Source organism: Pleurodeles waltl, chromosome 8 (genome assembly GCF_031143425.1).
Source record: "Pleurodeles waltl isolate 20211129_DDA chromosome 8, aPleWal1.hap1.20221129, whole genome shotgun sequence".
NCBI classification, from domain to species: Eukaryota; Metazoa; Chordata; class Amphibia; order Caudata; family Salamandridae; genus Pleurodeles; species Pleurodeles waltl.
Genome location: NC_090447.1, coordinates 703,914,424 through 703,929,849, shown reverse-complemented (window position 1 = coordinate 703,929,849; position 15,426 = coordinate 703,914,424).

The window sequence follows — 15,426 nt, the reverse complement described above, 5'->3', positions numbered from 1 at the left end:
TTTGACTTTCAAGTTCGGAAATTATTTAATTGCATTTCAATGCATGAAAGTAACCCTATTGGTAAAATAAAAGACTACTTTTACAAGGTTGAATTTCAACAACGAGGTTCACCACATATACATGCTTTATTATGGATAGACAATGTTCCACAGTATGGTGAAGCAAACCTAAAAGAAATAACTCAGTTTATTGATAAATATATCACATGTGGGAAATCACAAGATCCACAACTTCAGCGTTTAATACCACTACAAAGGCATGCACACACAAAAAATTGCCAACAGAAAAATAAAAGAACATGCAAATATCAATATCCAAAATATCCAATGCCCGAAACTATGATCCTTGAACCTTTATCACTTGACCAAACAGATAAACATTTGCAACAAAGCATTACAAACATTCATGAAACTATTAATACACCAGATTTTCATACTTTAAGTTTTGAATTAGTTTTTTAACAAAAATCCGTTTAAATATAGAACAATACATTATATGTATAAGATCAATGTTAGAAAAAAATATTTTTTTTTAAAGCGAACACCAACAGAATGCTATATAAATAATTATAATTCCAATGTTTTGCAATCTTGGAAAGCAAACATAGACTTACAGTTTGTATTAGATGTTTATGCTTGTGCTGTCTACATAATTTAATGTATCAGTAAATCACAAAGAGGGATGAGCAAAATAATAGCACAAGCAGCCAAAGAAGTATATTACAATACCAATATAAAAGAACAAATAAAGCACATAGGCAACAAATTCCTAAACTGTACAGAAATAAGTGCTCAAGAAGCGACTTACCTTATTCTTCAAAATCCATTGCATAAAGGTTCTCAGTCATTCGTATTTATTAATGCTAATACTCCATAAAAAAGAACATATTGAATGCGAGAGATAGATACTATAAATTCTTTACCAGATACATAAACTAACATACAATTCGACAATATAATAGCAAAATGTAGCAAGCGACCAAAAACATTCGAAAATTGTACATTAGCAGATTATGCTTCAAAGTATAATCATAAAAGCACAAATAAGCAAACTAAAATACAAAATGACAAAGAAAATTTACTCATAGAAACACATTTCTAAAGCTCAGATAAAGAGGAAATTGAAATAGATAACTTAAATCACATAAAACACAATATAAATATGGAAACAACCAATATGTTAATTACATACAGAACTAAAAAAATTAAACGCTACTGCAGATTTAACAAAAACAATGACTTAGAAAATTATTATAGAGAGCTATTAATGCTATTCTATCCATGGAGAGAAGAAAAAAAAATTAAATAACAAAACATACTTTGAAAGATATATTCAAGTAAAATATATTGTAAATAAACATCATGACAAGTATAACAAATACAGTAAACTATTATCTCAAATACATTTAAACATTAGCAATGAAAGAACATTAACACCTCCATTATCACCAATAACTAATACCACTAACAACATAATAACATCGGTTTCAATATCTAATTATTAACATTACCCTTAACATCAGAATTTCTATGACTTATCATTAGATTTAGGTGTTAGAAGCACTACTGAGGAAGATACACTAGCTAATTCTGTCTTATCAAATAACGAATACTTTAATCTCATGCATAATTTAACAATGAACAACTGAACTTTGTTTACCATCATTTTCATTGGATAAAAACTAAAGAAAAACCTTGCTATACATTCTGTACTGGTGGTGCAGGAGTTGCAAAAAGCTATCAAATTACAGCACTCTATCAAACATTATTACGTTATTACAATATGAAAGCTGGTGAAAATCCAGACAACATTCATATATTGCTTAGAGCACCAACCAGAAAAACAGCACATAATATCAATGGAAAAACACTATATAGCACATTCAAAATACCTGTGTCACAAACCTATACATAAAAGCCATTAACTCATAAAAACAGGACTGTTCATCAGAATCAATTAATACACCTCAAAATTTTAATAATCAATGAAATTTCAATTGTTGGAACAAATATGTTCAATTTTATGCATAATAGATTACAAGAAATTAAAGCATCAACTTGGCCATTTGGAGGTATGTCCATTACAGATTGGAGACTTTTATCAATTAAAACAAGTTTTTGACACATACATTTTCAAAAAAGCTAAACTTTCATACAGAACACAAAGTACAAATTTATGGGTAACACATTTTGAACTGTATGAACTTACAAAAATAATGAGACAACTAAATGACTTACCATTCGCAGAGTTGCTAAACCAATTAAGAGAATGAAATCATACAGAAACAGATATTTTACACATTAAACAACGTGAAAAAATACCAGATATAGGTATTATTAAAAATATATCATATATCATGTCAACAAACAAAGAAGTAAATAACATTAATAAAAAAGTTTTGCAAAACTATATACAACAATATCCAGTATTCACAATAATAGCAAATGATACAGTTACTTCTGATCTAACTGAAGCAGTAAAACAAACAATAATAAAGAAATTGCAACAAAAACTATGGGACTTGCACACACCTTACACATTGCTTTAAAATTACATTATGATCTAACTTCTAATGTAGCTATTAATGATGGTTTAACTAATGGAGCAACTAGAATTGTAGAATTAGTAGAAACTATTAACAATAAACCATATATAGTTTGTATAGCATTTGATAATAAAAGCATCAGCAAAATAACAAGAACAGAAAACAAACACTTATATCACACACACATTTCTAATTGTACACCAATATATCCAATTACAAGGCAATTTCAATACACCAAAAAATGTATAGTTATTATATGCACACAATTTCCATTACGCCAAGCATCAGCACAAACAATACATAGGACACAAGGTAAAACTATTGAGCTACTTTAAATACACTTTAACAATAGCAAAATACATCACTTGCATTATGTAGCTTTAAGCAGAGCAAAGTCTATTTCAAATATTTATATTCAAAACTTTAATGAAAACAAAATACTTGTACATTACAAAGTAAAAGAGGAAATGCATAGATTACAAAAAGAAATGCCATTACATATATCTGTACCACAAATAGCCACATATACAAGTAACTTAAATATTATTGTACAAAATATACGTTCACTTCAAATGCATTTCAAATCAATAATATCTTGATGAGCCATTACTACATTTAAAGATGGCCGTAACAGTTATTCCATTTGTCATGCCACATGTGACTATCTGAATGCTCTGTCATAGGGAGACAGACAGTGTGTGTATCTTACTAACATGGACTGAGCTTATGGCCCAGATGGATATTTAATTAATTAACTTACTGAGGTCCACAACAGTATACTTACCATAATTACAGCAGTTTCCAAACTCTGGGTATTAGTTAGGCATTTTTACCATTTTAGGATGGCCGTCATAGTCACTGGACTGGTCACATGACCTTTCACTGCCTTATTTAAACTCACGAGGAAGGCCAGCAATGTTTGATTCTGACTCGCATGTGTGGAGTGTATGTGGATGGAAACCGACGCTAGCAGTCCCATATTTAAAAGGTATGAGTATGCTGCAATGGAGGCAGAGTTTATCTAGAGTTTATGTTGTATGACAGTTAAGCAATTCTGACATTTTATCTTTGTGGAAGTGTTTGCTTGGGCTTGTAGGTTGAAGTGCCCTGGTGTGTTGTACAGAACCTATTTTTGCAACCTGTTGTAAGTAGCAGAATATAGCTATTCCGGTTGGGAGTCTGACACAGTGTAGTTTATGGTGCATGTTTGAAATGTTTTTAAAGAGTTTTCTTAACTTTCATTGTCATATAGGTGATGGCTTAAACTAGTATCCATGCCTGTGTTATGTTTTTTTTTAGGTTTAACAGGTGGTACACATGGTGTGATTTAATAGATTGCTCGTACTGTTTTTTAATAAATTTTTCTTATGTATAGGTATTATTTAACAACACTGAGTCCTGATGATGGCCTGATGGATCTCTGACTGCTACAACAGGCCGAAACGTCGACTTTACCTTCTCATTTGACAGGCTGAATTGAAAGTCCATGATATTGCTTGAACTGGGACTGAAAACCAGGCAATTATTGTGCAGAACTGTGTCATAAGGAGGGTTATAACCCCTTCCTGGATCTGCAGTTGGGATTCAATCTTATGATCTAGAGGGGTTATATACAGTGTTGTTGTTTATGAGATGGACATTCGTTGGAATTGTTGTACATTTTTGTGACCTTCCTGAATCCTGTTGAGTAATATATTGAATTTCAACAGTACAGAGTTGTCTTATTCATTAACTAAAGACTGGATCATATGTAAATTCCTATAGGAACATTTTTAAGTGAGACTTTTAGAAAGTTGGCATTTTCTTACCAAACCAATTGTACTTACTGCCAGTGTCATGGGACTGTAAAAGGCTCTGCTCTTGGGAGTTTGGGTATTCCTCCCAGAATGTGGAAGGGTAGTATGCGTGGGATGGATGGACCATCCTACCAGGATGGCTGAGGGTGGAGCCTTGCCCTGTCCACTTACACTTTAAAGTGCTTCACAGGCGAAGGGAAAGGCTTTCCAGAACCAGATGTAGGGGTCGGACAGGATGTTCCCCCAAACACAAACTCTGGCACCAGGTATAAATATTTGACTCTGAGAACCACTCTTCAGTGTACTCCTGGACTAACGATTCAGAAGAAGGACTGCCATGCTGCACTGCTGACAGAGGGCTGCCTTTCGACCCTACTGCTGAAAGGCATGCCTTGCAGCTCTACTGTCTGAAGAAGGAAAACTGGACCTCCGAAAGAATCCAAAATCTGTGAATTTTCACCAAAAACTGCAGGAAACAGGGACATACCTGCAAGACAATCTGCCAAAGGTGCATCACTGGTAGGATCGACTTTGCCGCAGCTCTCTGTACATTATACACTACAGCAGCAAATCTTGTTCAGTTGGACCTCCCATTGGTGGTATCTGGCCTCTTCGACTACAGAATGCAGCCTCATTCCGCTGTGTGAATTCAAGGTCCAGAAAAACTCTGAAGTCCGAAAGTAGAAATTTTCACCGGACTTGACGATGACCAGCACCCATTGATGATGACAACCTCCTCAACCTGAAAATCCAGGTTTTCCCACCAAGAGCATTTCCCACCAACTCTGACAGCTTCACCAAGACTTTGTACAGTGGCTCCTCATTGTCAACGCAATCTGTTAGGCTACAGCTTGCTGCCCTGTCCCACTGAAACTATACATTCTCTAGAACTTTTTCTTGAAATTTCTTCTAAATCCAAAAGTAAGCCAAGAACAAGCCCAATTCTCCCCTTTTATTTGGCCCATGATCCACCGCAGTCAGTTTTATCTTTTGATTTTCCACTAATCTCACATGGTCAGATACCTGCAGTTGCCTTGCAATCTTTTAGATGTTAGATGGTGTGAGTAAGTAGCCTCTTTCTAGCATGGTTTTTCCCACTTTTGGCCTTTTTGTGAGTGTGTGTCAGTGTGTTTTTACTGTGTCACTGGGATCCTGCTAGCCAGGAATCCAGTGCTCATAGTGAAAGCCTTATATGTCAGTTTGTTTTGCCTGTCTCACTCGGATCCTGCTAGTCAGGACCCCAGTGCTCATAGTTTATGGCGTAATGTGTGTGATGTCAGCAATGCTTAAACCTGCTAACCAGAACCTCAGTGCTTATGTTCTCTCTTCTTTTAAATTTGTCACTATAGGCTAGTGACTTCATTTACCAATTTCAATTGGCACACTGGACCCCCCTTATAAGTCCCTAGTATATGGTACTTAGGTACCCAGGGCATTGGGGTTCCAGGAGCTCCTTATGGGCTGCAGCATTTCTTTTGCCACCAATAAGGAGCTCCGACAAACCCTTTCACAGGACTGCCATTGCAGACTGTGTGAAAAAGTGCACACATTGGGGGTCATTCCTACCCCGGCGGGCGGCGGGCGCCGCCCGCCAGGCGGTGACCGCCAAAAGACCGTACCGCGGTCAAAAGACCGCGGCGGTCATTTTGACTTTCCCGCTGGGCTGGGGGGCGACCGCCTAAAGGCCGCCCGCCCGCCCGCCCAGCGGGAAAGCCCCAGCAACGATGAAGCCGGCTCCGAATGGAGCCGGCGGAGTTGCTTGTGTGCGACGGGTGCAGTTGCACCCGTTGCGATTTTCAGTGTCTGCTTTGCAGACACTGAAAATCTTAATGGGGCCCTGTTAGGGGGCCCCTGCAGTGTCCATGCCAGTGGCATGGGCACTGCAGGGGCCCCCAGGGGGCCCACGACACCCGTTCCCGCCATCCTGTTTCTGGCGGTGAAAACCGCCAGAAACAGGATGGCGGGAAGGGGGTCGGAATCCCCATGGCGGCGCTGCTTGCAGCGCCGCCGTGGAGGATTCCCTGGGGCAGGGGAAAACCGGCGGGAAACCGCCGGTTTCCCTTTTCTGACCGCGGCTTTACCGCCGCGGTCAGAATGGCCCCTGAAGCACCGCCAGCCTGTTGGCAGTGCTTCCTCCATCCCCTGCCCTGGCGGTCCATGACCGCCAGGGTAGGAATGACCCCCATTATGTCATAGCCATTTTCAATGCACTTAAGTAACTTATAAGTCACCTATATGTCTAACCTTCATTTAATGAAGGCTAGGTGCAAAGTTACTAAGTGTGAGGGCACCCTTGCACTAGCAAAGGTGCCCACACAGAGTTCAGGGCCAATTCCTGGGACTTTGTGAGTGTGGGTACGCCATTACACGCGTGCACTACATATAGGTCAATAACTATATGTACCTTCACAATGGTAACTCCGAATATGACCATGTAAGGTGCCTAAGATCATGGAATTGTCCCCCCATTCCAAATCCGGTATTGGGGTGCCAATTCCATGCATCCTGGGCTCCACCATGGACCCCCAGTACTGCCAAACCACCTATCTGAGGCATGCAATGCAGCTACAGCTGCTGCCACCTCACAGACAGGGTTCTGCCGTCCTGGGGTCTGAGCAGCTCAGTCCCGGGAAGGGAGAACAAAGCATTTCTTTTGGGAGCAGAGTGTTACACCCTCTCCCTTTGGAAATAGGTGTTACAGGCTGGAGAAGGGTAGCCTCCCCTGTAGTGAATCCTAGATCATTTTAATGGGATAACAGGAGTTAGCTTAGCCTCTGGCTTGCAGACTCGTGCCCCCGTCACCTAGTGACTTCTAACCTTCTTAGCTTGCTCTGTCTTAGCTCATTTTATTATTTAATTCTTCTAAGATGGCTGCCTTGTTTATAGTTTGGCTACTTGTTATGCTTTGCATTATCAGAGTCACTGCGCTAAGGCATCAAGATCAAGCAACAAAGACAAACAAACAGTGGGTGTTCACACTTAGGGATTTTCCCTCTCTATACTTTCGAGGGATTGTTTATATTAATTGCCATCCCAAGCATGTCTGTTATCTATTGTTTGGGAACACACCCACATCAGGGGTCCTGGTAGATCTGTATAAATACATCGCAATTTAGACAGATAATCAGAGGGATTCCAACCAGAGGGCATCACCACCATCGCTGATATCGATGCTGTACGTCGTCTTGACGCTGACCCAGTCTTCGTGTCCCTGCGGAGTCTGAGATAGAGACCTCATTCCAAGGTAATGAGGGGTGGGGGCTCCTCTCATGGACAGGGCATTGGCATATTGGGTTTAGCAGATCCAGCTCTCCTTTAGGTAGGAGGTTAGGCCTCTCACATTAGAGTATTAGGGCATATTATATCTTGTATGTCTTTTACATGCATTGCAAGATGATAATGACTCTCGTCTTCACAATTCTGTTTCTTGCATTTTTCATTATCCTAATCATTGCAGCCCATGCAACTTATCGCAAATTGCAGTTATGTTAAATAAAAACTATTGAAACTTCACTGAATCTTTGTGTTTGAATGAGACATGATATATCTGTGAGAAAGGGGTAATCTCAGTTTAACCACAACACTCCCTGAGATGTCTTACTCTTGAGTCCATGCGTAAGGGGCTGCCACAAATCACCTTTTACTATTGTGTTTCTGGTGAGGTGCTGCTAGTGAGCCGGTAAGGTTGGGACAACAGTTGCGACTTGTAGGATAGGCATAGTCACCTACAAACAAAAGTACTGTCATCCTTTAACCAGCAGTCTTGCCTAGACCAAGAGTCCAAACTATGACACCCCCAGCTTCCGGAAATACTTTGGAGGCAGCCAACCAAATCACAACTCACACAAGCCAAAGCTGCCTTGGTAATACCAACCATAGAGGGGAACATACCCATGCACAAGATGTCACACGTAGAAACAATAAAACCGCATTTACATCCCCACACAACGTCACTGGGGACGAGGTCCCAGCAATATCCAGTCCCCCCCAGAACAGGCCCACAGTGATGACAGCAGCATAGCACGCCTGGATCAGGAGGACAAATCTGGCCCATCAGGGACCTCTGGACAGTCGGTGACCCAGACACACTCCCAAACCCCAACAGAGCCTCCCCCCTCAGGAAACACCACCACAGCACCCTCCCAGCGGGCCCAAACCTCTGTCCCAACTCACCTGTAAATATCGAGGAATACCTGTTAGCCAGACACTCACCCTTAGGGCCAACCCCACACCCAAACGTCAATCAGCAGTGTGTCCACCACTACAGGGACCCTTGGCAACCCCACAAACACAGGACGATACGGGACCAGGGGTCAGTGGTAATGGGCACACAGTTCAGGGGACAGAGGCACAGGACAACAGGGAAGCTGGGAGGACTGCTGTGCGACAGGAGGAGGACAGGCCAAGGGAACCGGCTCCCCACAAGCCAACATCCTGGGAGCATACCACCATTCCCAGGAGACCATGGGCAAGATACTGGCCAAGTTGCAGGAGACCCAGAGGCTGCAAGAGAGACAGTACCGGGGGATCAGCGAGGACCTGAGGGACATCCACACCACCCTGGTCACCATTGCAGGGGTGCTGGAAGATACGGCCAAAACCATGAGGGAGGCAGTGGCACACCAACGGGCCCCTGACACTAGCCACACCGATGAACAGCCCTCCACCATAGGAAAAACAGGCCACCAGCACCCCTCCCCCTGCAGAAGGAGAACCACCATGCAAAAGGTCCCTGTGATCCAGGTAGAAGCCTGAGAACATTGCCAAGACAACGGCCAGGAAATAAGACTCCCCTGAATGTCACCCTTGTGTCCCACTGTGTCACCCTATCCACCTTGAACTGTCATTGCCCCACTCCCTATGCCCCCTGGACAATGCATCTGTGATACCAATAGACTGGACTCTATCCTGGACATTCCTTCGTCATCAACCCAGCCCATTGCAATATCCCCTACACTTATTATCACAGAAATAAACACCCTTGGTACTAATACAAGTATGGAGTCTGTCAATTGATTGAAAAATGTATTAGTTTAACAAGCTGTAAACATTTCAATTCAAATGTACAGTTATATATACATAGGTATGACCTGTAGTGGGCAGCAGTAAACACACCAGGAGCCAGAGTGGGGCACAGATATCTGAAAATAGAGATGCCAAGGGGTACAGTAAGTGGCCATAGATTTTGGAAAATCAGGCTGCTATGTAGAATGTCCAACACAAAACTGCAATGGAAGGTGAAGTTACAGTGTCTTACCTGTGTGTCACTGGAAGTACTGTTAAATTATAGTAGTTCTGTTGTCCACATCCTCTTCCTCTGCCTCCTCTTCGTCACTGTCCACAGGCTCCACCACTGCCACACGAACATCTCCAGCCTCATCCTCCTGTCGAACAGGCACCTGGCGTCTCAAGGCCAGGTTGTGCAACATGCAACATGTAACGATGATCTGGCAGACCTTCTTGGGTGAGCAGCACAGGAATGGAGGCACTGTCAGATGGAGGCACTGGAATCTTGCCTTCAGGAGGCCAAAGGTGCGCTCCATGATCCTCCTTGTTCACCCATGTGCCTCATTGTAACGTTCCTCTGCCCTTGTCCTGGCATTCCTCACTGGGGTCAGTAGCCATGAGAGGTTGGGGTAACCAGAGTCACCTGTAAATATCGAGGGATACCTGTTAGCCAGACACTCACCGTTAGGGCCAACCCCACATCCATATACCACTAGACACTGGGTGGGGACCATGGGCTCACCTATTAGCTACACCCTGTACCTCTGGAGTTGAGACATTACATATGGGATGCTGCTATTCCTCAAGATAAAGGCATCATGCACAGAGCCAGGATACTTTGCATTGACATGGGAGATGTACTGGTCTGCCAGGCACACTATCTGCACATTCAGAGAGTGAAAGCTCTTTCGATTTCTGAACACCTGTTCATTTCCCGGGGGTCGCGGGCAAAGACAATATGTGTACCATCACTAGCACCAATGATGTTGGGGATATGTCCCATTGCATGGAAGTCAGCCTTCACTGTGGCCAAATTCTCCACCTGGGGGAATACGATGTAGCTGCGCATGTGTTTCATCAGGGCAGACAACACTCTGGTCAGCACGTTTGAGAACATAGGCTGTGAAATCCCTTATGCCATGGCCACTGTCGCATGGAAGGAACCACTTGCCAAGAAATTGAGCACTGACAAGAACTGTACTAGAGGGGGGGATACCTGTGGGGTGGCGGATAGCTGAAATCAGGTCTGACTCCAATTGGGCACACAGCTCTTGGATTGTGGCCCTATCAAATCTGTAGGTTAGGATAATTTGTCTGTCCTCCATTGTCAGCAGGTCCACCAGGGGTCTGTGCAAGAAGGTATGTCTCCATCTCCTATTCAGCCTCAGCCGTTGAACTCTAGGGTGAAAAACGGTGAGCAGATGGTCATATTCAAACATATACTCAGATTAACATGCCTTGCATTTTTTTACAGAAACTTAATGTGAACGTGTAGGTCTGTTGATGTGCCTATGTCTGCTGTGACGCAGTTAGGTGCCATGGTCTGTGCCCCCCCGTCTGACCTGTGAGGAGGGACTCAAGTGGAAATGAGGAAATTCTGCTGTTGTGTGCCGTTGCGGGAGGCGGTCGACGACTGCCGTGCAACACATCATTGGTTATCATTGGGGCCTAAGTGTTCCAGGAGCCAATGGCGATGTACGCCGGTGATGACCGTACGCACCGCCGCGGATGTGACCGCCATTTTCTATCTGTTCACTCACTTGCTACCTGACCTTCAACAGGAGAGGACCTACACTGCAAGTGCTGCTGTCACCCTGTGTCTGGAAGTGACCATGGCTCAAGTGTCTGGGGAAAGGGCCCCTGCCTTCACTTCCGAGGAGTTGGAGAGACTAGTGGATGGTGTCCTACCCCAGTACCCTTTACTTTATGGTCCTCCAGACAAACAGGTGAGTACACTGTTAGCATGATGCATGGGGGATGAATGTATGTAGTGCTGTGTGTGTAAGCCTCATGTGGTGGGGGCTAAGGGGTCCTGGACAGAGTGCTGCATGTTTGGTGGGCAATGTCTATGCTTAAGGGGATGGGAGGGATATGGTGGGCCATGAGTATAACAGCCAAGACAGTATGAATAATACCTTTCCTTATGTATCTTTTCTGTAGGTCAGTGCCCGTCAGAAAAAGGGTATTTGGCGTGCCATCGCCAAGGAGGTGAGGACCCTGGGGGTCTTTTACAGGTGGAGCACCCACTGTTGAAAATGGTGGGAAGACCTGCGCTACTGGGCAAGGAAGACGTGGAGGCCCAGCTGGGGCTAGCCTCCCAATGAGGAAGGGGTGCCCATCATACCCTGACCCCCTGATGTTCCGCATCCTGGTGGTGGCCTATTCAGAGTTGGATGAGCACTTGCAGGCATCACAGCAGCCACAAAGGGGTGAGTTCAGATTCAGAATCATTAAGTTGCACACGTTAAGGTGTTACCTGGGTGGGGGATGTGGGTCTGTGGGTGCCCCTAGGCCAGGGCGAACATGGCAGGGTAGTTTCCCTTATGGGCAAGCTCAGATGCACTCCAACCCCAATAGTGCTAGCGGGCATCTACTACTGGGCAGGGTCCTGTGGGTCTCAGGTGTGCAGCTAATGGCATTATGCATTGTACCCCATGCCCTGGGGACTAGCATTGTAACTGGTAGTACAAGCCTAGTGCATAGGGCTGTTCCCTGTTAGTTGTGTACGCCAACAGTAGTGTTGTTGCTGGCATTGACCAAGTGTATCCTCTGTCTCTCCCCCCCACTTTTTGTTTTGTCACCCTGCCCTTGTGTGCATTAGCATCATCTGGCGGAGGAGCAGAGGCACCGGTGATGAAGGAAGCTGCATCTCACATTGGCCTGGAGGCCGAATCCACAGACGGTGAGGGCACCAGTGGGACGGAGGGCGAGGGGAGCACCATGAAGGAGACAGGAGGGGACAGTTCTGACAGCGACACCTCCTCTGATGGAAGCTCCCTGGCAGTGGCGGGCACCTCTATGCCCACCCCAACTACAGGTACAGCTGCCACCCCATACCAGCAATGCTCTCCCAGCAGCCCCTCAGTGAGTTTCCAGTGCCCACTCACCCAGGAGAGTGGGCATCTCCTTCGCCCCAGGCACCTCAAGCCCTGCCCCAGTCAGCCCTGCTGCCCTCATTGAGGAGGCTATTGACCTCCTGAGATCCCTCTCTGTTGGGCAGTCAACCTTGCTGAATGCCATCCAGGGTCTAGCAGGGCATTTGCAGCAAACAAATGCATTTCTGGAGGGCATTCACTCTGGTGTGGCAGCCCAACAGAGATCATTCCAGGCTCTGGCCAACTCACTGATGTCAGCCATTGTCCCTGTCTCTAGCCCCCCCCCCCACCTTCCTCTACCCGGTCCCATTCCACTCAACCCCAGCTTATCCCAAGCACACCTTCAGACCTGCATGCACCCAAATCAACACACAGAAGTGGCTCATCAGGCAAACACAAGCACCACACTTCATGCCAAAGGCACTCACACAAGCACCATCCAGATGCAGACACACCAACATCCACTGCCTCCACTGTGTCCCCCTCCTCCTCATCATCCAACTCCCTTCCAGTTACATCTCCACTCACACCTGCACGCACTACATCCTCATCCACTACCTCCATCACAAGCACACCTATCACTACACGCCCTTCACTGGCAGTCACCAACCCCACAGCCATGCACACGTCCCCTGTGTCCTCTCCCACTGTGTCTGTGCCCCCTCCTCCCAAAGTACACAAACGCAAGCACTCAGACACCCATCAGCCATCCACCTCACAACAGCATCCAGCCCATTCACCTGCACACAAACACACAAGACAGACACCTCCTACAACCACCCCATGTTCCTCCACTCCCAAACCTTCACCCTCTTCCATCCCCAGTGTCCCTAAAAGGCTTTTCTTCTCCACCATTGACCTATTCCCTGCCCTTCCCCCGTCCTTCACTTCGAGCCAGGGTGGACAGAACTCAGCACTCAGCACCTCAGCCACCCAGTCCACGGCCACTGTAGTTTCTGCAGCTACTGCAGGCGTGAGAGGCTCCAAGGAGGCACCCGTCAGCACAGCCAGTGTGCCTGCACTACCTGCAAAGGGCAAGAAGGGGCCGCCAGCTAACAAGGGCAGGAAGGGAACACCAGCCAGCAAGGGGAAGGAGGCACCACCAGCCAGCAAGGGGAAGGAGGCACCACCAGCCAGCAAGGGGAAGGAGGCACCACCAGCCAGCATGGGAGAGGAGGGAACACCAATCAGCAAGGGCCGGAAGGGAACACCAGCTGCCAGAAGCAAGAAGGCACCACCATCTGCCAAGGGCAGGAAGGGGACAACATCTGCCAAGGCCAAAGTAACAGACGCCACAGGCAGGATGGATCTGGTGCCTGGGGCTGGAGCAGCATCTGGGCAAACAACACCAGCCATGGCACTTCAGCCATCTGAGGCTGTAGGGGAAGGGCTGGAGCCTCCCCCACCACTGACAGCACCGCCATCTGCACCGCCACCAGCACCACTGCAGCAGCAGCCCCAGTGGGCAGCCATCCAATGCTGCATCAGAAGGGCTGGTGCCTCCCCCACCACTGACAACACCGCCACCTGCACCACAGCCAGCACTGCCACATGCAGCACCAGCAGCACCACTGCCAGCAGAAGCAGCCCCAGTGGGCAGCCGTCCGAGGCTGCAGGGGAAGGGCTGGAGCCTCTCCCCACCACTGACAACACCGCCGCCAGCCCCGCAAACGCTATCCACCGAGCAGCTGTCACCATTGGCGAACAGTGTGGAGTCGTGACTACATGGCCTGTAGTGCGTCCTGCCCCCTGCAACACCTGTAGGTGTGACACCCAGGTGAGAGACTGTGACCTTGCACCTTCCAAGATCAGCATCACAGGGCACAAGGACCCCTCCAGAACCAGTGGAAGAAGGCATCCACTGGCCCCCTCCTTGCCAGGATGAAGCACACTGGGCACAAGGCCCCCTCCAGAACCAGTGAAAGAAGGCATCCACTCACCCCCTCTTTGCCAGGATGAAGCACACTGGGCACAAGGACAGCTCCAGAATCAGTGGAAGAAGGCATACACTGACCCCCTCCTTGCCAGGATGAAGCGCACTGGGCACAAGGCTCCCTCGAGAGCCAGTGGAAGAAGGCATCCACTCACCGCCTCCTTGCCAGAATGAAGCACACTGGGCAAAAAGCCCCCACCAGAACCAGTGGAGAAGCCATCCACTTGAGAGACTGTGGCCTTGCACTCCCCAGGACCAAGCAGTGGACAAACCACCCACTTGAGAGACTGTGGCATTGCTCTTCCCAGGACCAAGCAGTGGGCAAACCACCCACATGAAAGACTCCCCAGGACATCGCAGAGGGCATGTAGCCCCCTCCAGGAGCAGTGGCATTGTACCATCCTCTGGCTGAGGTTCCCCCCCATTCCCCGTCCCCCTGAGGTGCTTGTGTGTTTTCGACCTGATGCCCCTGCAGTGTTCTCTCCATATTGAGGCAGGAGTCAAGTGTGGCCTTGGCCCATGTTTTATTGCCCTGTGGGCCACGGACATTTTGAAGGGGTCATTGTCCCTCCATTTGTATATATTGTACATAATGTTTAGTGCTTTAAGGATGTATTTATCTAACTTTTTTATATTACACTCACTTTAATCAATTTGTTTTGTCCTTGTGTTATTTCTGAGGGTTACGGGATATTTATGTGTTGTTGTTGCATCTGTTTGTCTGTATGGTGTTGGGGGTGGGGGTGTTGCATGTTACGTGTGTGTGTCACTCTCTTTTTCTTCCCCACCTCCCTTGTGTGCTAGGTGCGATACTCACTGTGGTCCTCTTCGCCGCCGTTCGTGTTCCTGGTGTAGGAAGAGGTTGACCAGCATTGGAAGTATGTGCGGTTCGAGCTCCTTGGTGTCGTGGTTCTTCCTTGAGTGTCAAGAGGTGAGTTGTTTCCCTTCTGTTTACTGTTTCCGACGTGCTTTTAATGGCGTTGGTACTGCCCCGGAAAAGGTGGCGGATTTGTGTGTCATAATACAGTGGGCTGTACATTGTCTTCTGC